The sequence below is a fragment of the Episyrphus balteatus genome, chromosome 3 (genome assembly GCF_945859705.1).
Source record: "Episyrphus balteatus chromosome 3, idEpiBalt1.1, whole genome shotgun sequence".
NCBI lineage: Eukaryota > Metazoa > Arthropoda > Insecta > Diptera > Syrphidae > Episyrphus > Episyrphus balteatus.
The window spans coordinates 91212621-91239417 of record NC_079136.1 but is presented as its reverse complement, the minus strand read 5'-3'; positions in this window follow the sequence as shown (position 1 = coordinate 91239417).

Sequence of the window (26797 nt, the reverse complement as noted above, 5' to 3'; positions counted from 1 at the left end):
AAGAGCTACCGTTCGCCCAGAAAATCGATTTGAAAATTTCAAAAGCTGATTTTCTTAAAACGGGAATTTTTTACACAGATTTGTATCCTATTCGAAGGAAATCGACTCACAGAGCACAAACATGTATTTTTTATAAGTTTTGGGAAAGTGGTTTGGTTTTTGGAGGCATTTGAATTTTGCAACTTTGGGGGTGTTTAGAGCTACCGTTCGCCCAGAAAATCGATTTGAAAATTTCAAAAGGTGATTTTCTTAAAACGGGAATTTTTTACACAGATTTGTATCCTATTCGAAGGAAATCGACTCACAGAGCACAAACATGTATTTTTTATAAGTTTTGGGAAAGTGGTTTGGTTTTTGGAGGCATTTGAATTTTGCAACTTTGGGGGTGTTTAGAGCTACCGTTCGCCCAGAAAATCGATTTGAAAATTTCAAATGGTGATTTTTTGAAAACGTGCATTTTTTACACAGATTTGTGTCCTATTCGAAGGAAATTGACTCACAGAACACAAATATGTATTTTTTATAAGTTTTGGGCAAGTGGTTTGGTTTTTGGAGGCATTTGAATTTTGCAACTTTGGGGTGTTTAGAGCTACCGTTCGCCCAGAAAATCGATTTGAAAATTTCAAAAGCTGATTTTCTTAAAACGGGAATTTTTTACACAGATTTGTATCCTATTCGAAGGAAATCGACTCACAGAACACAAATATGTATTTTTTATAAGTTTTGGGCAAGTGGTTTGGTTTTTGGAGGCATTTGAATTTTGCAACTTTGGGGGTGTTTAGAGCTACCGTTCGCCCAGAAAATCGATTTGAAAATTTCAAATGGTGATTTTTTGAAAACGTGCATTTTTTACACAGATTTGTATCCTATTCGAAGGGAAATCGACTCACAGAACACAAATATGTATTTTTTATAAGTTTTGGGCAAGTGGTTTGGTTTTTGGAGGCATTTGAATTTTGCAACTTTGGGGGTGTTTAGAGCTACCGTTCGCCCAGAAAATCGATTTGAAAATTTCAAATGGTTATTTTTTGAAAACGTGCATTTTTTACACAGATTTGTATCCTATTCGAAGGAAATCGACTCACAGAGCACAAATATGTATTTTTTATAAGTTTTGGGCAAGTGGTTTGGTTTTTGGAGGCATTTGAATTTTGCAACTTTGGGGGTGTTTAGAGCTACCGTTTGCCCAGAAAATCGATTTGAAAATTTCAAATGGTGATTTTTTGAAAACGTGCATTTTTTACACAGATTTGTATCCTATTCGAAGGAAATCGACTCACAGAGCACAAATATGTATTTTTTATAAGTTTTGGGCAAGTGGTTTGGTTTTTGGAGGCATTTGAATTTTGCAACTTTGGGGGTGTTTAGAGCTACCGTTCGCCCAGAAAATCGATTTGAAAATTTCAAAAGGTGATTTTCTTAAAACGGGAACTTTTTACACAGATTTGTATCCTATTCGAAGGAAATCGACTCACAGAGCACAAATATGTATTTTTTATAAGTTTTGGGCAAGTGGTTTGGTTTTTGGAGGCATTTGAATTTTGCAACTTTGGGGGTGTTTAGAGCTACCGTTCGCCCAGAAAAGCGATTTGAAAATTTCAAAAGGTGATTTTCTTAAAACGGGAATTTTTTACACAGATTTGTATCCTATTCGAAGGAAATCGACTCACAGAGCACAAATATATATTTTTTATAAGTTTTAGGCAAGTGGTTTGGTTTTTGGAGGCATTTGAATTTTGCAACTTTGGGGGTGTTTAGAGCTACCGTTCGCCCAGAAAATCGATTTGAAAATTTCAAAACGTGATTTTCTTAAAACGGGAATTTTTTACACAGATTTGTATCCTATTCGAAGGAAATCGACTCACAGAGCACAAATATGTATTTTTTATAAGTTTTGGGCAAGTGGTTTGGTTTTTGGAGGCATTTGAATTTTGCAACTTTGGGGGTGTTTAGAGCTACCGTTCGCCCAGAAAATCGATTTGAAAATTTCAAATGGTGATTTTTTGAAAACGTGCATTTTTTACACAGATTTGTATCCTATTCGAAGGAAATCGACTCACAGAGCACAAATATGTATTTTTTATAAGTTTTGGGCAAGTGGTTTGGTTTTTGGAGGCATTTGAATTTTGCAACTTTGGGGGTGTTTAGAGCTACCGTTCGCCCAGAAAAGCGATTTGAAAATTTCAAAAGGTGATTTTCTTAAAACGGGAATTTTTTACACAGATTTGTATCCTATTCGAAGGAAATCGACTCACAGAGCACAAATATGTATTTTTTATAAGTTTTGGGCAAGTGGTTTGGTTTTTGGAGGCATTTGAATTTTGCAACTTTGGGGGTGTTTAGAGCTACCGTTCGCCCAGAAAAGCGATTTGAAAATTTCAAAAGGTGATTTTCTTAAAACGGGAATTTTTTACACAGATTTGTATCCTATTCGAAGGAAATCGACTCACAGAGCACAAATATATATTTTTTATAAGTTTTAGGCAAGTGGTTTGGTTTTTGGAGGCATTTGAATTTTGCAACTTTGGTGGTGTTTAGAGCTACCGTTCGCCCAGAAAATCGATTTGAAAATTTCAAAACGTGATTTTCTTAAAACGGGAATTTTTTACACAGATTTGTATCCTATTCGAAGGAAATCGACTCACAGAGCACAAATATGTATTTTTTATAAGTTTTGGGCAAGTGGTTTGGTTTTTGGAGGCATTTGAATTTTGCAACTTTGGGGGTGTTTAGAGCTACCGTTCGCCCAGAAAATCGATTTGAAAATTTCAAAACGTGATTTTCTTAAAACGGGAATTTTTTACACAGATTTGTATCCTATTCGAAGGAAATCGACTCACAGAGCACAAATATGTATTTTTTATAAGTTTTGGGCAAGTGGTTTGGTTTTTGGAGGCATTTGAATTTTGCAACTTTGGGGGTGTTTAGAGCTACCGTTCGCCCAGAAAATCGATTTGAAAATTTCAAATGGTGATTTTTTGAAAACGTGCATTTTTTACACAGATTTGTATCCTATTCGAAGGAAATCGACTCACAGAGCACAAATATGTATTTTTTATAAGTTTTGGGCAAGTGGTTTGGTTTTTGGAGGCATTTGAATTTTGCAACATTGGGGGTGTTTAGAGCTACCGTTCGCCCAGAAAATCGATTTGAAAATTTCAAAACGTGATTTTCTTAAAACGGGAATTTTTTACACAGATTTGTATCCTATTCGAAGGAAATCGACTCGCAGAGCACAAATATGTATTTTTTATAAGTTTTGGGCAAGTGGTTTGGTTTTTGCAGGCATTTGAATTTTGCAACTTTGGGGGTGTTTAGAGCTACCGTTAGCCCAGAAAATCGATTTGAAATTTTCAAAAGGTGATTTTTTGAAAACGTGCATTTTTTACACAGATTTGTATCCTATTCGAAGGAAATCGACTCACAGAGCACAAATATGTATTTTTTATAAGTTTTGGGCAAGTGGTTTGGTTTTTGGAGGCATTTGAATTTTGCAACTTTGGGGGTGTTTAGAGCTACCGTTCGCCCAGAAAAGCGATTTGAAAATTTCAAAAGGTGATTTTCTTAAAACGGGAATTTTTTACACAGATTTGTATCCTATTCGAAGGAAATCGACTCACAGAGCACAAATATATATATTTTATAAGTTTTAGGCAAGTGGTTTGGTTTTTGGAGACATTTGAATTTTGCAACTTTGGGGTGTTTAGAGCTACCGTTCGCCCAGAAAATCGATTTGAAAATTTCAAAAGGTGATTTTCTTAAAACGGGAACTTTTTACACAGATTTGTATCCTATTCGAAGGAAATCGACTCACAGAGCACAAATATGTATTTTTTATAAGTTTTGGGCAAGTGGTTTGGTTTTTGGAGGCATTTGAATTTTGCAACTTTGGGGGTGTTTAGAGCTACCGTTCGCCCAGAAAATCGATTTGAAAATTTTAAATGGTGATTTTTTGAAAACGTGCATTTTTTACACAGATTTGTATCCTATTCGAAGGAAATCGACTCACAGAGCACAAATATGTATTTTTTATAAGTTTTGGGCAAGTGGTTTGGTTTTTGGAGGCATTTGAATTTTGCAACTTTGGGGGTGTTTAGAGCTACCGTTCGCCCAGAAAATCGATTTGAAAATTTCAAATGGTGATTTTTTGAAAACGTGCATTTTTTACACAGATTTGTATCCTATTCGAAGGAAATCGACTCACAGAGCACAAATATGTATTTTTTATAAGTTTTGGGCAAGTGGTTTGGTTTTTGGAGGCATTTGAATTTTGCAACTTTGGGGGTGTTTAGAGCTACCGTTCGCCCAGAAAATCGATTTGAAAATTTCAAAACGTGATTTTCTTAAAACGGGAATTTTTTACACAGATTTGTATCCTATTCGAAGGAAATCGACTCACAGAGCACAAATATGTATTTTTTATAAGTTTTGGGCAAGTGGTTTGGTTTTTGGAGGCATTTGAATTTTGCAACTTTGGGGGTGTTTAGAGCTACCGTTCGCATAGAAAATCGATTTGAAAATTTCAAAAGGTGATTTTCTTAAAACGGGAATTTTTTACACAGATTTGTATCCTATTCGAAGGAAATCGACTCACAGAGCACAAATATGTATTTTTTATAAGTTTTGGGCAAGTGGTTTGGTTTTTGGAGGCATTTGAATTTTGCAACTTTGGGGGTGTTTAGAGCTACCGTTCGCCCAGAAAAGCGATTTGAAAATTTCAAAAGGTGATTTTCTTAAAACGGGAATTTTTTTACACAGATTTGTATCCTATTCGAAGGAAATCGACTCACAGAGCACAAATATATATTTTTTATAAGTTTTATTCAAGTGGTTTGGTTTTTGGAGGCATTTGAATTTTGCAACTTTGGGGGTGTTTAGAGCTACCGTTCGCCCAGAAAATCGATTTGAAAATTTCAAAAGGTGATTTTCTTAAAACGGGAACTTTTTACACAGATTTGTATCCTATTCGAAGGAAATCGACTCACAGAGCACAAATATGTATTTTTTATAAGTTTTGGGCAAGTGGTTTGGTTTTTGGAGGCATTTGAATTTTGCAACTTTGGGGGTGTTTAGAGCTACCGTTCGCCCAGAAAATCGATTTGAAAATTTCAAATGGTGATTTTTTGAAAACGTGCATTTTTTACACAGATTTGTATCCTATTCGAAGGAAATCGACTCACAGAGCACAAATATGTATTTTTTTTAAGTTTTGGGCAAGTGGTTTGGTTTTTGGAGGCATTTGAATTTTGCAACTTTGGGGGTGTTTAAAGCTACCGTTCGCCCAGAAAATCGATTTGAAAATTTTAAATGGTGATTTTTTGAAAACGTGCATTTTTTACACAGATTTGTATCCTATTCGAAGGAAATCGACTCACAGAGCACAAATATGTATTTTTTATAAGTTTTGGGCAAGTGGTTTGGTTTTTGGAGGCATTTCAATTTTGCAACTTTGGGGGTGTTTAGAGCTACCGTTCGCCCAGAAAATCGATTTGAAAATTTCAAAAGGTGATTTTCTTAAAACGGGAATTTTTTACACAGATTTGTATCCTATTCGAAGGAAATCGACTCACAGAGCACAAATATGTATTTTTTATAAGTTTTGGGCAAGTGGTTTGGTTTTTGGAGGCATTTGAATTTTGCAACTTTGGGGGTGTTTAGAGCTACCGTTCGCCCAGAAAATCGATTTGAAAATTTCAAATGGTGATTTTTTGAAAACGTGCATTTTTTACACAGATTTGTATCCTATTCGAAGGAAATCGACTCACAGAGCACAAATATGTATTTTTTATAAGTTTTGGGCAAGTGGTTTGGTTTTTGGAGGCATTTGAATTTTGCAACATTGGGGGTGTTTAGAGCTACCGTTCGCCCAGAAAATCGATTTGAAAATTTCAAAACGTGATTTTCTTAAAACGGGAATTTTTTACACAGATTTGTATCCTATTCGAAGGAAATCGACTCGCAGAGCACAAATATGTATTTTTTATAAGTTTTGGGCAAGTGGTTTGGTTTTTGGAGGCATTTGAATTTTGCAACTTTGGGGGTGTTTAGAGCTACCGTTCGCCCAGAAAATCGATTTGAAAATTTCAAATGGTGATTTTTTGAAAACGTGCATTTTTTACACAGATTTGTATCCTATTCGAAGGAAATCGACTCACAGAGCACAAATATGTATTTTTTATAAGTTTTGGGCAAGTGGTTTGGTTTTTGGAGGCATTTGAATTTTGCAACTTTGGGGGTGTTTAGAGCTACCGTTCGCCCAGAAAATCGATTTGAAAATTTCAAAAGCTGATTTTCTTAAAACGGGAACTTTTTACACAGATTTGTATCCTATTCGAAGGAAATCGACTCACAGAGCACAAATATGTATTTTTTATAAGTTTTGGGCAAGTGGTTTGGTTTTTGGAGGCATTTGAATTTTGCAACTTTGGGGGTGTTTAGAGCTACCGTTCGCCCAGAAAAGCGATTTGAAAATTTCAAAAAGTGATTTTCTTAAAACGGGAATTTTTTACACAGATTTGTATCCTATTCGAAGGAAATCGACTCACAGAGCACAAATATATATATTTTATAAGTTTTAGGCAAGTGGTTTGGTTTTTGGAGACATTTGAATTTTGCAACTTTGGGGGTGTTTAGAGCTACCGTTCGCCCAGAAAATCGATTTGAAAATTTCAAAAGGTGATTTTCTTAAAACGGGAACTTTTTACACAGATTTGTATCCTATTCGAAGGAAATCGACTCACAGAGCACAAATATGTATTTTTTATAAGTTTTGGGCAAGTGGTTTGGTTTTTGGAGGCATTTGAATTTTGCAACTTTGGGGGTGTTTAGAGCTACCGTTCGCCCAGAAAATCGATTTGAAAATTTCAAATGGTGATTTTTTGAAAACGTGCATTTTTTACACAGATTTGTATCCTATTCGAAGGAAATCGACTCACAGAGCACAAATATGTATTTTTTATAAGTTTTGGGCAAGTGGTTTGGTTTTTGGAGGCATTTGAATTTTGCAACTTTGGGGGTGTTTAGAGCTACCGTTCGCCCAGAAAATCGATTTGAAAATTTTAAATGGTGATTTTTTGAAAACGTGCATTTTTTACACAGATTTGTATCCTATTCGAAGGAAATCGACTCACAGAGCACAAATATGTATTTTTTATAAGTTTTGGGCAAGTGGTTTGGTTTTTGGAGGCATTTGAATTTTGCAACTTTGGGGGTGTTTAGAGCTACCGTTCGCCCAGAAAATCGATTTGAAAATTTCAAATGGTGATTTTTTGAAAACGTGCATTTTTTACACAGATTTGTATCCTATTCGAAGGAAATCGACTCACAGAGCACAAATATGTATTTTTTATAAGTTTTGGGCAAGTGGTTTGGTTTTTGGAGGCATTTGAATTTTGCAACTTTGGGGGTGTTTAGAGCTACCGTTCGCCCAGAAAATCGATTTGAAAATTTCAAAACGAGATTTTCTTAAAACGGGAATTTTTTACACAGATTTGTATCCTATTCGAAGGAAATCGACTCACAGAGCACAAATATGTATTTTTTATAAGTTTTGGGCAAGTGGTTTGGTTTTTGGAGGCATTTGAATTTTGCAACTTTGGGGGTGTTTAGAGCTACCGTTCGCCCAGAAAATCGATTTGAAAATTTCAAAAGGTGATTTTCTTAAAACGGGAATTTTTTACACAGATTTGTATCCTATTCGAAGGAAATCGACTCACAGAGCACAAATATGTATTTTTTATAAGTTTTGGGCAAGTGGTTTGGTTTTTGGAGGCATTTGAATTTTTCAACTTTGGGGGGTGATTTTTTGAATTGTGCATTTTTTACACAAATTTGTATCCTATTCGAAGGAAATCGACTCACAGAGCACAAATATGTATTTTTTATAAGTTTTGGGCAAGTGGTTTGGTTTTTGGAGGCATTTGAATTTTGCAACTTTGGGGGTGTTTAGAGCTACCGTTCGCCCAGAAAATCGATTTGAAAATTTCAAATGGTGATTTTTTGAAAACGTGCATTTTTTACACAGATTTGTATCCTATTCGAAGGAAATCGACTCACAGAGCACAAATATGTATTTTTTATAAGTTTTGGGCAAGTGGTTTGGTTTTTGGAGGCATTTGAATTTTGCAACTTTGGGGGTGTTTAGAGCTACCGTTCGCCCAGAAAATCGATTTGAAAATTTCAAATGGTGATTTTTTGAAAACGTGCATTTTTTACACAGATTTGTATCCTATTCGAAGGAAATCGACTCACAGAGCACAAATATGTATTTTTTATAAGTTTTGGGCAAGTGGTTTGGTTTTTGGAGGCATTTGAATTTTGCAACTTTGGGGGTGTTTAGAGCTACCGTTCGCCCAGAAAATCGATTTGAAAATTTCAAATGGTGATTTTTTGAAAACGTGCATTTTTTACACAGATTTGTATCCTATTCGAAGGAAATCGACTCACAGAGCACAAATATGTATTTTTTATAAGTTTTGGGCAAGTGGTTTTGCTTTTTGGAGGCATTTCAATTTTGCAACTTTGGGGGTGTTTAGAGCTACCGTTCGCCCAGAAAATCGATTTGAAAATTTCAAAAGGTGATTTTCTTAAAACGGGAATTTTTTACACAGATTTGTATCCTATTCGAAGGAAATCAACTCAGAGAGCACAAATATGTATTTTTTATAAGTTTTGGGCAAGTGGTTTGGTTTTTGGAGGCATTTGAATTTTGCAACTTTGGGGGTGTTTAGAGCTACCGTTTGCCCAGAAAATCGATTTGAAAATGTCAAAAGGTGATTTTTTGAAAACGTGCATTTTTTATCAGTGGCGTAACTAGCCCTTTGGGGGCCCTGTATCCACATTTTCTTGGAGGCCCCCTTCATTTCCTAGACTTGGATACAGCCTTAAGCCTTAACAACATTGCATTGGTTCCGACTGTTTTGCAGAAATTTGAAGTAAGATAAATGTGGATCGATAAATGTCGCTAGATAAAAGTCTCTAGATAAAAGTCGATAGATAACTGTGGATTGAAAAATGTGGATAGATAAATGTGGATCGATAAATGTGGATAGATAAATGTGGATCGATAAATGTGGATAGATAAATGTCGCTAGATAAATGTGGATTGATAAATGTGGATAGATAAATGTGGATCGATAAATGTGGATAGATAAATGTGGATTGATAAATGTGGATGGATAAATGTGGATCGATAAATGTGGATCGATAAATGTGGATCGATATATGTGGATAGATAAATGTGGATTGATAAATGTGGATAGATAAATGTGGCTAGATAAATGTCGATAGATAAATGTCGACAGATAAATGTCTCAAGATAAATGTCTTGGATCGATAAATGTGGATAGACAAATGTCGATAGATATATGTGGAAAGATAAATGTGGATTGATTAATGTGTATAGATAAATGTGGATCGATAAATGTGGATAGATAAATGTCGATAGATAAATGTTGATTGATAAATGTGGATAGATAAATGTGGATAGATAAATGTAGATTGATAAATGTGGATAGATAAATGTGGATAGATAAATGTGGATCGATAAATGTGGATAGATAAATGTGGATTGATAAATGTGGATAGATAAATGTGGATAGATAAATGTGGATAGATAAATGTCGCTAGATAAATGTCGCTAGATAAATGTCGATAGATAAAAGTGGATTGATAAATGTGGATAGATAAATGTGGATAGATAAATGTGGATAGATAAATGTCGATAGATAAATGTGGATCGATAAATGTGGATCGATAAATGTGGATTGATAAACTTGGATCGATAAATGTGGATAGATAAATGTGGATAGATAAATGTGGATACATAATTGTCGATAGATAAAAGTGGATTGATAAATGTCGATAGATAAATGTCGATAGATAAATGTCGATAGATAAATGTCGATACATAAATGTGAATAGATAAATGGCGCTAGATAAATTTCTCTAGATAAAAGTCTTTAGCTAAATGTCTTTAGATAAATGTCTCTAGATAAATATCGATAGATAAATGTGGATTGATAAATGTGGATAGATAAACTTGGATCGATAAATGTGGATAGATAAATGTCGCTAGATAAAAATCTTGGATCGATAAATGTGGATAGATAAATGTGGATAGATGTCGATAGATAAATGTCGACAGATAAATGTCTCAAGATAAATGTGGATCGATAAATGTGGATAGATAAATGCCGATAAATAAATATCGACAGATAAATGTCTCAAGATAAATGTGGATCGATAAATGTGGATAGATAAATGTGGATACATAATTGTCGATAGATAAAAGTGGATTGATAAATGTGGATCGATAAATGTGGATAGATAAATGTGGATACATAATTGTCGATAGATAAAAGTGGATTGATAAATGTGGATCGATAAATGTGGATAGATAAATGTGGCTAGATAAATGTCTCTAGATAAAAATCGATAGATAAATGTGGATTGATAAATGTGGATAGATAAATGTGGATCGATAAATGTGGATAGATAAATGTGGATTGATAAATGTGGATAGATAAATGTGGATAGATAAATGTGGATCGATAAATGTGGATTGATAAATGTGGATCGATAAATGTGGATAGATAAATGTGGATTGATTAATGTGGATAGATAAATGTGGCTAGATAAATGGCTCAAGATAAATGTCGATAGATAAATGTCGATAGATAAATGTGGATTGATAAATTTGGATAGATAAATGTGGAAAGATAAATGTGGATAGATAAATGTGGATCGATAAATGTGGATAGATAAAAGTGGATTGATAAATGTGGATAGATAAATGTGGATTGATAAATGTGGATAGATAAATGTCGCTAGATAAATGTCGATAGATAAATGTGGATCGTTAAATGTGGATAGATAAATGGGGATTGATAAATGTGGATAGATAAATGTGGATCGTTAAATGTGGATAGATAAATGGGGATTGATAAATGTGGATAGATAATTGTCGATAGATAAAAGTGGATTGATAAATGTGGATAGATAAATGTGGATAGATAAATGTGGATGGATAAATGTCGATAGATAAATGTGGATAGATAAATGTGGATCGATAAATATGGATCGATAAATGTGGATAGATAAATGTCGATAGATAAATGTGGATCGATAAATGTGGATCGATAAATGTGGATAGATAAATGTGGATACATAATTGTCGATAGATAAAAGTGGATTGATAAATGTCGATAGATAAATGTCGATAGATAAATGTCGATAGATAAATGTCGATACATAAATGTGAATAGATAAATGGCGCTAGATAAATTTCTCTAGATAAAAGTCTTTAGCTAAATGTCTTTAGATAAATGTCTCTAGATAAATATCGATAGATAAATGTGGATTGATAAATGTGGATAGATAAACTTGGATCGATAAATGTGGATAGATAAATGTCGCTAGATAAAAATCTTGGATCGATAAATGTGGATAGATAAATGTGGATAGATGTCGATAGATAAATGTCGACAGATAAATGTCTCAAGATAAATGTGGATCGATAAATGTGGATAGATAAATGCCGATAAATAAATGTCGACAGATAAATGTCTCAAGATAAATGTGGATCGATAAATGTGGATCGATAAATGTGGATAGATAAATGTGGATACATAATTGTCGATAGATAAAAGTGGATTGATAAATGTGGATCGATAAATGTGGATAGATAAATGTGGATACATAATTGTCGATAGATAAAAGTGGATTGATAAATGTGGATCGATAAATGTGGATAGATAAATGTGGCTAGATAAATGTCTCTAGATAAAAATCGATAGATAAATGTGGATTGATAAATGTGGATAGATAAATGTGGATCGATAAATGTGGATAGATAAATGTGGATTGATAAATGTGGATAGATAAATGTGGATAGATAAATGTGGATCGATAAATGTGGATTGATAAATGTGGATCGATAAATGTGGATAGATAAATGTGGATTGATTAATGTGGATAGATAAATGTGGCTAGATAAATGGCTCAAGATAAATGTCGATAGATAAATGTCGATAGATAAATGTGGATTGATAAATTTGGATAGATAAATGTGGAAAGATAAATGTGGATAGATAAATGTGGATCGATAAATGTGGATAGATAAAAGTGGATTGATAAATGTGGATAGATAAATGTGGATTGATAAATGTGGATAGATAAATGTCGCTAGATAAATGTCGATAGATAAATGTGGATCGTTAAATGTGGATAGATAAATGGGGATTGATAAATGTGGATAGATAAATGTGGATCGTTAAATGTGGATAGATAAATGGGGATTGATAAATGTGGATAGATAAATGTCGCTAGATAAATGTCGATAGATAAATGTGGATTGATAAATTTGGATAGATAAATGTGGATAGATAAATGTGGATGGATAAATGTCGATAGATAAATGTGGATAGATAAATGTGGATCGATAAATATGGATCGATAAATGTGGATAGATAAATGTCGATAGATAAATGTGGATCGATAAATGTGGATCGATAAATGTGGATAGATAAATGTGGATTGATAAATGTGGATAGATAAATGTGGATAGATAAATGTGGATGGATAAATGTCGATACATAAATGTGAATAGATAAATGGCGCTAGATAAATTTCTCTAGATAAAAGTCTTTAGCTAAATGTCTTTAGATAAATGTCTCTAGATAAATATCGATAGATAAATGTGGATTGATAAATGTGGATAGATATATGTGGATCGATAAATGTGGATAGATAAATGTGGATAGATAAATGCGGATCGATAAATGTGGATCGATAAATGTGGATAGATAAATGTGGATTGATTAATGTGGATAGATAAATGTGGCTAGATAAATGTCGATAGATAAATGTGGATTGATAAATGTGGATAGATAAATGTGGCTAGATAAATGGCTCAAGATAAATGTCGATAGATAAATGTCGATAGATAAATGTGGATTGATAAATTTGGATAGATAAATGTGGAAAGATAAATGTGGATAGATAAATGTGGATCGATAAATGTGGATAGATAAAAGTGGATTGATAAATGTGGATAGATAAATGTGGATTGATAAATGTGGATAGATAAATGTCGATAGATAAATGTCGATACATAAATGTGGATAGATAAATGTGGATAGATAAATGTGGATTGATAAATGTGCATAGATAAATGTGGATAGATAAATGTGGATAGATAAATGTGGATAGATAAATGGGGATTGATAAATGGGGATTGATAAATGTGGATAGATAAATGTGGATAGATAAATGTGGATGGATAAATGTCGATAGATAAATGTGGATAGATAAATGTGGATCGATAGATATGGATCGATAAATGTGGAAAGATAAATGTCGATAGATAAATGTGGATCGATAAATGTGGATCGATAAATGTGGATAGATAAATGTGGATTGATAAAAGTGGATTGATAAAAGTGGATAGATAAATGTGGATAGATGTCGATAGATAAATGTGGATTGATAAATGTGGATAGATAAATGTGGATAGATAAATGTCGACAGATAAATGTCTCAAGATAAATGTGGATCGATAGATGTGGATAGATAAATGTGGATAGATAATTGTCGATAGATAAAAGTGGATTGATAAATGTGGATAGATAAATGTGGATCGATAAATGTGGATCGATAAATGTGGATCGATAAATGTGGATAGATAAATGTGGATCGATAAATGTGGATAGATAAATGTGGATAGATAAATGTGGATAAATAAATGTGGATAGATAAATGTGGATCGATAAATGTGGATAGATAAATGTCGATAGATAAATGTGGATAGATAAATGTGAATCGATAAATGTGGATCGATAAATGTGGATAGATAAAAGTGGATTGATAAATGTCGATAGATAAATGTCGACAGATAAATGTCTCAAGATAAATGTGGATAGATAAATGTGGATCGATAAATGTGGATCAATAAATGTTAATAGATAAATGTGGATTGATAAATGTGGATAGATAAAAGTAGATAGATAAATGTCGATAGATAAATGTCGACAGATAAATGTCTCAAGATAAATGTGGATAGATAAATGTGGATAGATAAATGGGGATTGATAAATGTGGATAGATAATTGTCGATAGATAAAAGTGGATTGATAAATGTGGATAGATAAATGTGGATAGATAAATGTGGATGGATTAATGTCGATAGATAAATGTGGATAGATAAATGTGGATCGATAGATATGGATCGATAAATGTGGAAAGATAAATGTCGATAGATAAATGTGGATCGATAAATGTGGATCGATAAATGTGGATAGATAAATGTGGATTGATAAAAGTGGATTGATAAAAGTGGATAGATAAATGTGGATAGATGTCGATAGATAAATGTGGATTGATAAATGTGGATAGATAAATGTGGATAGATAAATGTCGACAGATAAATGTCTCAAGATAAATGTGGATCGATAGATGTGGATAGATAAATGTGGATAGATAATTGTCGATAGATAAAAGTGGATTGATAAATGTGGATAGATAAATGTGGATCGATAAATGTGGATCGATAAATGTGGATCGATAAATGTGGATAGATAAATGTGGATCGATAAATGTGGATAGATAAATGTGGATAGATAAATGTGGATAAATAAATGTGGATAGATAAATGTGAATCGATAAATGTGGATCGATAAATGTGGATAGATAAAAGTGGATTGATAAATGTCGATAGATAAATGTCGACAGATAAATGTCTCAAGATAAATGTGGATAGATAAATGTGGATCGATAAATGTGGATCAATAAATGTTAATAGATAAATGTGGATTGATAAATGTGGATAGATAAAAGTAGATAGATAAATGTCGATAGATAAATGTCGACAGATAAATGTCTCAAGATAAATGTGGATCGATAAATGTGGATAGATAAATGTGGATAGATAATTGTCGATAGATAAAAGTGGATTGATAAATGTGGATAGATAAATGTGGATAGATAAATGTGGATGGATAAATGTCGATAGATAAATGTGGATAGATAAATGTGGATCGATAAATGTGGATAGATAAATGTGGATTGATAAATGTGGATAGATAAATGTCGATAGATAAATGTCGATAGATAAATGTGGATAGATAAATGTGGATCGATAAATGTGGATAGATAAATGTGGATAGATAAATGTGGATCGATAAATGTGGATAGATAAAAGTGGATTGATAAATGTGGATAGATAAATGTGGATAGATAAATGTGGATTGATAAATGTGGATAGATAAATGTGGATTGATAAATGTGGATAGATAAATGTGGATAGATAAATGTGGATTGATAAATGTGGGTAGATAAATGTGGATAGATAAATGTGGATAGATAAATGTCGCTAGATAAATGTCGATAGATAAATGTGGATCGTTAAATGGGGATAGATAAATGGGGATTGATAAATGTGGATAGATAAATGTGGATTGATAAATGTGGATAGATAAATGTGGATAGATAAATGTGGATCGATAAATGTGGATCAATAAATGTGGATAGATAAATGTGGATTGATAAATGTGGATAGATAAAAGTAGATAGATAAATGTCGATAGATAAATGTGGATCGATAAATATGGATCGATAAATGTGGATAGATAAATGTCGATAGATAAATGTGGATAGATAAATGTGGTTCGATAAATGTGGATCGATAAATGTGGATAGATAAATGTCGATAGATAAATGTGGATTGATAAATGTGGATAGATAAATGTGGATAGATAAATGTGGATAGATAAATGTCGATAGATAAATTTCGATAGATAAATGTGGATACATAAATGTGGATAGATAAATGGCGCTAGATAAATTTCTCTAGATAAAAGTCTTTAGCTAAATGTCGCTAGATAAATGTCTCTAGATAAATGTCGATAGATAAATGTCGATAGATAAATGTGGATAGATAAATGTGGATAGATAAAAGTCGATAGTTTGGTTTTTGGAGGCATTTGAATTTTGCAACTTTGGGGGTGTTTAGAGCTACCGTTCGCCCAGAAAATCGATTTGAAAATTTCAAATGGTAATTTTTTGAAAACGTGAATTTTTTAAACAGATTTGTATCCTATTCGAAGGAAATCGACTCACAGAGCACAAAAATGTATTTTTTATAAGTTTTGGGCAAGTGGTTTGGTTTTTGGAGGCATTTGAATTTTGCAACTTTGGGGGTGTTTAGAGCTACCGTTCGCCCAGAAAATCGATTTGAAAATTTCAAAAGGTGATTTTCTTAAAACGGGAATTTTTTACACAGATTTGTATCCTATTCGAAGGAAATCGACTCACAGAGCACAAATATGTATTTTTTATAAGTTTTGGGCAAGTGGTTTGGTTTTTGGAGGCATTTGAATTTTGCAACTTTGGGGGTGTTTAGAGCTACCGTTCGCCCAGAAAATCGATTTGAAAATTTCAAAAGGTGATTTTTTGAAAACGTGCATTTTTTACACAGATTTGTATCCTATTCGAAGGAAATCGACTCACAGAGCACAAATATGTATTTTTTATAAGTTTTGGGCAAGTGGTTTGGTTTTTGGAGGCATTTGAATTTTGCAACTTTGGGGGTGTTTAGAGCTACCGTTCGCCCAGAAAATCGATTTGAAAATTTCAAATGGTGATTTTTTGAAAACGTGCATTTTTTACACAGATTTGTATCCTATTCGAAGGAAATCGACTCACAGAGCACAAATATGTATTTTTTATAAGTTTTGGGCAAGCGGTTTGGTTTTTGGAGGCATTTGAATTTTGCAACTTTGGGGGTGTTTAGAGCTACCGTTCGCCCAGAAAATCGATTTGAAAATTTCAAATGCTGATTTTTTGAAAACGTGCATTTTTTACACAGATTTGTATCCTATTCGAAGGAAATCGACTCACAGAGCACAAATATGTATTTTTTATAAGTTTTGGGCAAGTGGTTTGGTTTTTGGAGGCATTTGAATTTTGCAACTTTGGGGGTGTTTAGAGCTACCGTTCGCCCAGAAAATCGATTTGAAAATTTCAAATGGTGATTTTTTGAAAACGTGCATTTTTTACACAGATTTGTATCCTATTCGAAGGAAATCGACTCACAGAGCACAAATATGTATTTTTTATAAGTTTTGGGCAAGTGGTTTGGTTTTTGGAGGCATTTGAATTTTGCAACTTTGGGGGTGTTTAGAGCTACCGTTCGCCCAGAAAATCGATTTGAAAATTTCAAATGGTAATTTTTTGAAAACGTGCATTTTTTACACAGATTTGTATCCTATTCGAAGGAAATCGACTCACAGAGCACAAATATGTATTTTTTATAAGTTTTGGGCAAGTGGTTTGGTTTTTGGATTCATTTGAATTTTGCAACTTTGGGGGTGTTTAGAGCTACCGTTCGCCCAGAAAATCGATTTGAAAATTTCAAAAGGTGATTTTCTTAAAACGGGAATTTTTTACACAGATTTGTATCCTATTCGAAGGAAATCGACTCACAGAGCACAAAAATGTATTTTTTATAAGTTTTGGGCAAGTGGTTTGGTTTTTTGAGGCATTTGAATTTTGCAACTTTGGGGGTGTTTAGAGCTACCGTTTGCCCAGAAAATCGATTTGAAAATTTCAAAAGCTGATTTTCTTAAAACGGGAATTTTTTACACAGATTTGTATCCTATTCGAAGGAAATCGACTCACAGAGCACAAATATGTATTTTTTATAAGTTTTGGGCAAGTGGTTTGGTTTTTGGAGGCATTTGAATTTTGCAACTTTGGGGGTGTTTAGAGCTACCGTTCGCCCAGAAAATCGATTTGAAAATTTCAAATGGTGATTTTTTGAAAACGTGCATTTTTTACACAGATTTGTATCCTATTCGAAGGAAATCGACTCACAGAGCACAAATATGTATTTTTTATAAGTTTTGGGCAAGTGGTTTGGTTTTTGGAGGCATTTGAATTTTGCAACTTTGGGGGTGTTTAGAGCTACCGTTCGCCCAGAAAATCGATTTGAAAATTTCAAAAGGTGATTTTCTTAAAACGGGAATTTTTTACACAGATTTGTATCCTATTCGAAGGAAATCGACTCACAGAGCACAAAAATGTATTTTTTATAAGTTTTGGGCAAGTGGTTTGGTTTTTTGAGGCATTTGAATTTTGCAACTTTGGGGGTGTTTAGAGCTACCGTTTGCCCAGAAAATCGATTTGAAAATTTCAAGAGCTGATTTTCTTAAAACGGGAATTTTTTACACAGATTTGTATCCTATTCGAAGGAAATCGACTCACAGAGCACAAATATGTATTTTTTATAAGTTTTGGGCAAGTGGTTTGGTTTTTGGAGGCATTTGAATTTTGCAACTTTGGGGGTGTTTAGAGCTACCGTTCGCCCAGAAAATCGATTTGAAAATTTCAAAAGGTGATTTTCTTAAAACGGGAATTTTTTACACAGATTTGTATCCTATCCGAAGGAAATCGACTCACAGAGCACAAATATGTATTTTTTATAAGTTTTGGGCAAGTGGTTTGGTTTTTGGAGGCATTTGAATTTTGCAACTTTGGGGGTGTTTAGAGCTACCGTTCGCCCAGAAAATCGATTTGAAAATTTCAAAAGGTGATTTTCTTAAAACGGGGATTTTTTACACAGATTTGTATCCTATTCGAAGGAAATCGACTCACAGAGCACAAATATGTATTTTTTATAAGTTTTGGGCAAGTGGTTTGGTTTTTGGAGGCATTTGAATTTTGCAACTTTGGGGGTGTTTAGAGCTACCGTTCGCCCAGAAAATCGATTTGAAAATTTCAAATGGTGATTTTTTGAAAACGTGCATTTTTTTAAACAGATTTGTATCCTATTCGAAGGAAATCGACTCACAGAGCACAAATATGTAATTTTTATAAGTTTTGGGCAAGTGGTTTGGTTTTTGGAGGCATTTGAATTTTGCAACTTTGGGGGTGTTTAGAGCTACCGTTTGCCCAGAAAATCGATTTGAAAATTTCAAATGGTTATTTTTTGAAAACGTGCATTTTTACACAGATTTGTATCCTATTCGAAGGAAATCGACTCACAGAGCACAAATATGTATTTTTTATAAGTTTTGGGCAAGTGGTTTGGTTTTTGGAGGCATTTGAATTTTGCAACTTTGGGGGTGTTTAGAGCTACCGTTCGCCCAGAAAATCGATTTGAAAATTTCAAAAGGTGATTTTCTTAAAACGGGAACTTTTTACACAGATTTGTATCCTATTCGAAGGAAATCGACTCACAGAGCACAAATATGTATTTTTTATAAGTTTTGGGCAAGTGGTTTGGTTTTTGGAGGCATTTGAATTTTGCAACTTTGGGGGTGTTTAGAGCTACCGTTCGCCCAGAAAATCGATTTGAAAATTTCAAATGGTGATTTTTTGAAAACATGCATTTTTTCAACAGATTTGTATCCTATTCGAAGGAAATCGACTCACAGAGCACAAATATGTATTTTTTATAAGTTTTGGGCAAGTGGTTTGGTTTTTGGAGGCATTTGAATTTTGCAACTTTGGGGGTGTTTAGAGCTACCGTTCGCCCAGAAAATCGATTTGAAAATTTCATATGGTGATTTTTTGAAAACGTGCATTTTTTACACAGATTTGTATCCTATTCGAAGGAAATCGACTCACAGAGCACAAATATGTATTTTTTATAAGTTTTGGGCAAGTGGTTTGGTTTTTGGAGGCATTTGAATTTTGCAACTTTGGGGGTGTTTAGAGCTACCGTTCGCCCAGAAAATCGATTTGAAAATTTCAAATGGTGATTTTTTGAAAACGTGCATTTTTTTAAACAGATTTGTATCCTATTCGAAGGAAATCGACTCACAGAGCACAAATATGTAATTTTTATAAGTTTTGGGCAAGTGGTTTGGTTTTTGGAGGCATTTGAATTTTGCAACTTTGGGGGTGTTTAGAGCTACCGTTTGCCCAGAAAATCGATTTGAAAATTTCAAATGGTTATTTTTTGAAAACGTGCATTTTTACACAGATTTGTATCCTATTCGAAGGAAATCGACTCACAGAGCACAAATATGTATTTTTTATAAGTTTTGGGCAAGTGGTTTGGTTTTTGGAGGCATTTGAATTTTGCAACTTTGGGGGTGTTTAGAGCTACCGTTCGCCCAGAAAATCGATTTGAAAATTTCAAAAGGTGATTTTCTTAAAACGGGAACTTTTTACACAGATTTGTATCCTATTCGAAGGAAATCGACTCACAGAGCACAAATATGTATTTTTTATAAGTTTTGGGCAAGTGGTTTGGTTTTTGGAGGCATTTGAATTTTGCAACTTTGGGGGTGTTTAGAGCTACCGTTCGCCCAGAAAATCGATTTGAAAATTTCAAATGGTGATTTTTTGAAAACATGCATTTTTTAAACAGATTTGTATCCTATTCGAAGGAAATCGACTCACAGAGCACAAATATGTATTTTTTATAAGTTTTGGGCAAGTGGTTTGGTTTTTGGAGGCATTTGAATTTTGCAACTTTGGGGGTGTTTAGAGCTACCGTTCGCCCAGAAAATCGATTTGAAAATTTCAAAAGGTGATTTTCTTAAAACGGGAACTTTTTACACAGATTTGTATCCTATTCGAAGGAAATCGACTCACAGAGCACAAATATGTATTTTTTATAAGTTTTGGGCAAGTGGTTTGGTTTTTGGAGGCATTTGAATTTTGCAACTTTGGGGGTGTTTAGAGCTACCGTTCGCCCAGAAAATCGATTTGAAAATTTCATATGGTGATTTTTTGAAAACGTGCATTTTTTACACAGATTTGTATCCTATTCGAAGGAAATCGACTCACAGAGCACAAATATGTATTTTTTATAAGTTTTGGGCAAGTGGTTTGGTTTTTGGAGGCATTTGAATTTTGCAACTTTGGGGGTGTTTAGAGCTACCGTTAGATCAGAAAATCGATTTGAAATTTCAAAAGGTGATTTTTTGAAAACGTGCATTTTTTACACAGATTTGTATCCTATTCGAAGGAAATCGACTCACAGAGCACAAATATGTATTTTTTATAAGTTTTGGGCAAGTGGTTTGGTTTTTGGAGGCATTTGAATTTTGCAACTTTGGGGGTGTTTAGAGCTACCGTTCGCCCAGAAAATCGATTTGAAAATTTCAAATGGTGATTTTTTGAAAACGTGCATTTTTTACACAGATTTTGTATCCTATTCGAAGGAAATCGACTCACAGAGCACAAATATGTATTTTTTATAAGTTTTAGGCAAGTGGTTTGGTTTTTGGAGGCATTTGAATTTTGCATATTTGGGGGTGTTTAGAGCTACCGTTCGCCCAGAAAATCGATTTGAAAATTTCAAATGGTGATTTTTTGAAAACGTGCATTTTTTACACAGATTTGTATCCTATTCGAAGGAAATCGACTCACAGAGCACAAATATGTATTTTTTATAAGTGATTTTTTGAAAACGTGCATTTTTTACACAGATTTGTATCCTATTCGAAGGAAATCGACTCACAGAGCACAAATATGTATTTTTTATAAGTTTTGGGCAAGTGGTTTGGTTTTTGGAGGCATTTGAATTTTGCAACTTTGGGGGTGTTTAGAGCTACCGTTCGCCCAGAAAATCGATTTGAAAATTTCAAAAGGTGATTTTCTTAAAACGGGAATTTTTTACACAGATTTGTATCCTATTCGAAGGAAATCGACTCACAGAGCACAAATATGTATTTTTTATAAGTTTTGGGCAAGTGGTTTGGTTTTTGGAGGCATTTGAATTTTGCAACTTTGGGGGTGTTTAGAGCTACCGTTCGCCCAGAAAATCGATTTGAAAAATACAAATGGTGATTTTTTTGAAAACGTGCATTTTTTGCACAGATTTTTATCCTATTCGAAGGAAATCGACTCACAGAGCACAAATATGTATTTTTTATAAGTTTTGGGCAAGTGGTTTGGTTTTTGGAGGCATTTGAATTTTGCAACTTTGGGGGTGTTTAGAGCTACCGTTCGCCCAGAAAATCGATTTGAAAATTTCAAAAGGTGATTTTCTTAAAACGGGAATTTTTTACACAGATTTGTATCCTATTCGAAGGAAATCGACTCACAGAGCACAAATATGTATTTTTTATAAGTTTTGGGCAAGTGGTTTGGTTTTTGGAGGCATTTGAATTTTGCAACTTTGGGGGTGTTTAGAGCTACCGTTCGCCCAGAAAATCGATTTGAAAATTTCAAAAGGTGATTTTCTTAAAACGGGAATTTTTTACACAGATTTGTATCCTATTCGAAGGAAATCGACTCACAGAGCACAAATATGTATTTTTTATAAGTTTTGGGCAAGTGGTTTGGTTTTTGGAGGCATTTGAATTTTGCAAATTTGGGGGTGTTTAGAGCTACCGTTCGCCCAGAAAATCGATTTGAAAATTTCAAAAGGTGATTTTCTTGAAACGGGAATTTTTTACACAGATTTGTATCCTATTCGAAGGAAATCGACTCACAGAGCACAAATATGTATTTTTTATAAGTTTTGGGCAAGTGGTTTGGTTTTTGGAGGCATTTGAATTTTGCAACTTTGGGGGTGTTTAGAGCTACCGTTCGCCCAGAAAATCGATTTGAAAATGTCAAAAGGTGATTTTTTGAAAACGTGCATTTTTTACACAGATTTGTATCCTATTCGAAGGAAATCGACTCACAGAGCACAAATATGTATTTTTTATAAGTTTTGGGCAAGTGGTTTGATTTTTGGAGGCATTTGAATTTTGCAACTTTGGGGGTGTTTAGAGCTACCGTTCGCCCAGAAAATCGATTTGAAAATTTCAAATGGTGATTTTTTGAAAATGTGCATTTTGTACACAGATTTGTAACCTATTCGAAGGAAATCGACTCACAGAGCACAAATATGTATTTTTTATAAGTTTTGGGCAAGTGGTTTGGTTTTTGGAGGCATTTGAATTTTGCAACTTTGGGGGTGTTTAGAGCTACCGTTCGCCCAGAAAATCGATTTGAAAATTTCAAATGGTAATTTTTTGAAAACGTGCATTTTTTACACAGATTTGTATCCTATTCGAAGGAAATCGACTCACAGAGCACAAATATGTATTTTTTATAAGTTTTGGGCAAGTGGTTTGGTTTTTTGGAGGCATTTGAATTTTGCAACTTTGGGGGTGTTTAGAGCTACCGTTCGCCCAGAAAATCGATTTGAAAATTTCAAATGGTGATTTTTTGAAAACGTGCATTTTTTACACAGATTTGTATCCTATTCGAAGGAAATCGACACTCAGAGCACAAATATGTATTTTTTATAAGTTTTGGGCAAGTGGTTTGGTTTTTGGAGGCATTTGAATTTTGCAACTTTGGGGGTGTTTAGAGCTACCGTTAGCCCAGAAAATCGATTTGAAAATTTCAAAAGGTGATTTTTTGAAAACGTGCATTTTTTACACAGATTTGTATCCTATTCGAAGGAAATCGACTCACAGAGCACAAATATGTTTTTTTTATAAGTTTTGGGCAAGTGGTTTGGTTTTTGGAGGCATTTGAATTTTGCAACTTTGGGGGTGTTTAGAGCTACCGTTAGCCCACAAAATCGATTTGAAAATTTCAAAAGGTGATTTTTTGAAAACGTGCATTTTTTACACAGATTTGTATCCTATTCGAAGGAAATCGACTCACAGAGCACAAATATGTATTTTTTATAAGTTTTGGGCAAGTGGTTTGGTTTTTGGAGGCATTTGAATTTTGCAACTTTGGAAGTGTTTAGAGCTACCGTTAGCCCAGAAAATCGATTTGAAAATTTCAAAAGGTGATTTTTTGAAAACGTGCATTTTTTACACAGATTTGTATCCTATTCGAAGGAAATCGACTCACAGAGCACAAATATGTATTTTTTATAAGTTTTGGGCAAGTGGTTTGGTTTTTGGAGGCATTTGAATTTTGCAACTTTGGGGGTGTTTAGAGCTACCGTTAGCCCAGAAAATCGATTTGAAAATTTCAAAAGGTGATTTTTTGAAAACGTGCATTTTTTACCCAGATTTGTATCCTATTCGAAGGAAATCGACTCACAGAGCACAAATATGTATTTTTTATAAGTTTTGGGCAAGTGGTTTGGTTTTTGGAGGCATTTGAATTTTGCAACTTTGGAAGTGTTTAGAGCTACCGTTAGCCCAGAAAATCGATTTGAAAATTTCAAAAGGTGATTTTTTGAAAACGTGCATTTTTTACACAGATTTGTATCCTATTCGAAGGAAATCGACTCACAGAGCACAAATATGTTTTTTTTATAAGTTTTGGGCAAGTGGTTTGGTTTTTGGAGGCATTTGAATTTTGCAACTTTGGGGGTGTTTAGAGCTACCGTTAGCCCACAAAATCGATTTGAAAATTTCAAAAGGTGATTTTTTGAAAACGTGCATTTTTTACACAGATTTGTATCCTATTCGAAGGAAATCGACTCACAGAGCACAAATATGTATTTTTTATAAGTTTTGGGCAAGTGGTTTGGTTTTTGGAGGCACTGAATTTTGCAACTTTGGGGGTGTTTAGAGCTACCGTTCGCCCAGAAAATCGATTTGAAAATTTCAAAAGGTGATGTTTTGAAAACGTGCATTTTTTACACAGATTTGTATCCTATTCGAAGGAAATCGACTCACAGAGCACAAATATGTATTTTTTATAAGTTTTGGGCAAGTGGTTTGGTTTTTGGAGGCATTTGAATTTTGCAACTTTGGGGGTGTTTAAAGCTACCGTTCGCCCAGAAAATCGATTTGAAAATTTCAAAAGGTGATTTTTTGAAAACGTGCATTTTTTACACAGATTTGTATCCTATTCGAAGGAAATCGACTCACAGAGCACAAAAATGTATTTTTTATAAGTTTTGGGCAAGTGGTTTGGTTTTTGGAGGCATTTGAATTTTGCAACTTTGGGGGTGTTTAGAGCTACCGTTCGCCCAGAAAATCGATTTGAAAATTTCAAAAGGTGATTTTTTGAAAACGTGCATTTTTTACACAGATTTGTATCCTATTCGAAGGAAATCGACTCACAGAGCACAAATATGTATTTTTTATAAGTTTTGGGCAAGTGGTTTGGTTTTTGGAGGCATTTGAATTTTGCTACTTTGGGGGTGTTTAGAGCTACCGTTAGCCCAGAAAATCGATTTGAAAATTTCAAAAGGTGATTTTTTGAAAACGTGCATTTTTTAAAACAGATTTGTATCCTATTCGAAGGAAATCGACTCACAGAGCACAAATATGTATTTTTTATAAGTTTTGGGCAAGTGGTTTGGTTTTTGGAGGCATTTGAATTTTGCAACTTTGGGGGTGTTTAGAGCTACCGTTAGCCCAGAAAATCGATTTGAAAATTTCAAAAGGTGATTTTTTGAAAACGTGCATTTTTTACACAGATTTGTATCCTATTCGAAGGAAATCGACTCACAGAGCACAAATACCTATGTATTTTTTATAAGTTTTGGGCAAGTGGTTTGGTTTTTGGAGGCATTTGAATTTTGCAACTTTGGGGGTGTTTAGAGCTACCGTTCGCCCAGAAAATCGATTTGAAAATTTCAAAAGGTGATTTTTTGAAAACGTGCATTTTTTACACAGATTTGTATCCTATTCGAAGGAAATCGACTCACAGAGCACAAATATGTATTTTTTATAAGTTTTGGGCAAGTGGTTTGGTTTTTGGAGGCATTTGAATTTTGCAACTTTGGGGGTGTTTAGAGCTACCGTTCGCCCAGAAAATCGATTTGAAAATTTCAAAAGGTGATTTTTTGAAAACGTGCATTTTTTTCACACATTTGTATCCTATTCGAAGGAAATCGACTCACAGAGCACAAATATGTATTTTTTATAAGTTTTGGGCAAGTGGTTTGGTTTTTGGAGGCATTTGAATTTTGCAACTTTGGGGGTGTTTAGAGCTACCGTTCGCCCAGAAAATCGATTTGAAAATTTCAAAAGGTGATTTTTTGAAAACGTGCATTTTTTACACAAATTTGTATCCTATTCGAAGGAAATCGACTCACAGAGCACAAATATGTATTTTTTATAAGTTTTGGGCAAGTGGTTTGGTTTTTGGAGGCATTTGAATTTTGCAACTTTGGGGGTGTTTAGAGCTACCGTTCGCCCAGAAAATCGATTTGAAAATTTCAAAAGGTGATTTTTTGAAAACGTGCATTTTTTTCACACATTTGTATCCTATTCGAAGGAAATCGACTCACAGAGCACAAATATGTATTTTTTATAAGTTTTGGGCAAGTGGTTTGGTTTTTGGAGGCATTTGAATTTTGCAACTTTGGGGGTGTTTAGAGCTACCGTTAGATCAGAAAATCGATTTGAAATTTCAAAAGGTGATTTTTTGAAAACGTGCATTTTTACACAGATTTGTATTCCTATTCGAAGGAAATCGACTCACAGAGCACAAATATGTATTTTTTATAAGTTTTGGGCAAGTGGTTTGGTTTTTGGAGGCATTTGAATTTTGCAACTTTGGGGTGTTTAGAGCTACCGTTCGCCCAGAAAATCGATTTGAAAATTTCAAAAGGTGATTTTTTGAAAACGTGCATTTTTTTCACACATTTGTATCCTATTCGAAGGAAAATCGACTCACAGAGCACAAATATGTATTTTTTATAAGTTTTGGGCAAGTGGTTTGGTTTTTGGAGGCATTTGAATTTTGCAACTTTGGGGGTGTTTAGAGCTACCGTTCGCCCAGAAAATCGATTTGAAAATTTCAAAAGGTGATTTTTTGAAAACGTGCATTTTTTACACAGATTTGTATCCTATTCGAAGGAAATCGACTCACAGAGGCACAAATATGTATTTTTTATAAGTTTTGGGCAAGTGGTTTGGTTTTTGGAGGC